We start from the raw sequence: 1,099 nt of genomic DNA, 5'->3' as shown, positions 1-1,099 counted from the left end.
GAAGAAAAAATTGGAATTTCCGCACATGCTCCCTGTCCTTTTTATTTCAAAATACCAAAATACAACAACGTTTCTCAAGTTCAGAGAAAGCCCGGAGGGGCGAAACGTCGTTGTATTTAGGTTTGAAATAAAAACAACAGGGAGCAGAATTATATCGTGTGTGGACATTCCACTTTAGCTCTCAGTGTACAAATGTAACACAAAAATTACACGTTGACAAAATGGATAATTTCGCACATAACATTTTACGGTTTACTCCCCCCCTGAAGTTGTGTTAGAATCCACCCTTGTTTAGGAACACAAATAAATCAGTTTTAAACTTGAAGACTTTTTGAACCTTGTTGTTGGTTCCTTCTCAACACAACTAACGTTTTTGCCGTTATCCGGTTATGGATTACAAATTTACAATTAGACTATAGAGATCTGTAGCTTAGCAGATATGCGTCAAAACGGTGATTATATTGGAATAACAACCTTCAGCCTCTGAGTCTTATAAAAAAATAAAAGTTATTACTTGAATGTTTACCCCCATTTTTAACTCTTACAATAAAACAAAAGCTCTCTTGGTGTTTAATATTTCATTGGGCTGCCAAAGCAATTGAAAAAATGTTAACATTTCCCATTTAACCATGCAGTATTCATAAGCACTTAGTAAGGCAACGCTCACCATCAGTGAATAGTGCGTTGCGTGTATGTAGCACCCTTACATTTCTCACAGGGACAAGAAGCGGGATGGTTTGAATTGAAATATCACCAAAAATAAACAAAGTTAACATTGTTTGGCCCGACCACCTCAGACCGGCATGCTTATAGCTGCAATCCATGACTTATTTTTGTCGATCAGTGGTTAGTTATCGCATGCGCCTCAAAACGCACAACATTATCCTCTGCCCAAATAATGTTGGCATGAAAGTTGTTAAGGCCCTTTGCATCGTGCTTAGACCCAGACGACCACACATATTCACACGCTGTGCTGTGCTGTGCTGTGCTGTGCTGTGCTGTGCTGTGCTGTGCTGTGCTGTGCTGTGCTACTTACTGTGGAAGCTCAGCTGGTCATTCTCCAAGGAACAGGGGACTCTGAGACTCTTTAGAGCTCCCC

This window comes from Protomyctophum bolini (genome assembly GCF_963924005.1).
Source record: "Protomyctophum bolini genome assembly, chromosome: 1".
Lineage (NCBI taxonomy): Eukaryota > Metazoa > Chordata > Actinopteri > Myctophiformes > Myctophidae > Protomyctophum > Protomyctophum bolini.
Note: the sequence above shows the minus strand (reverse complement) of the source record.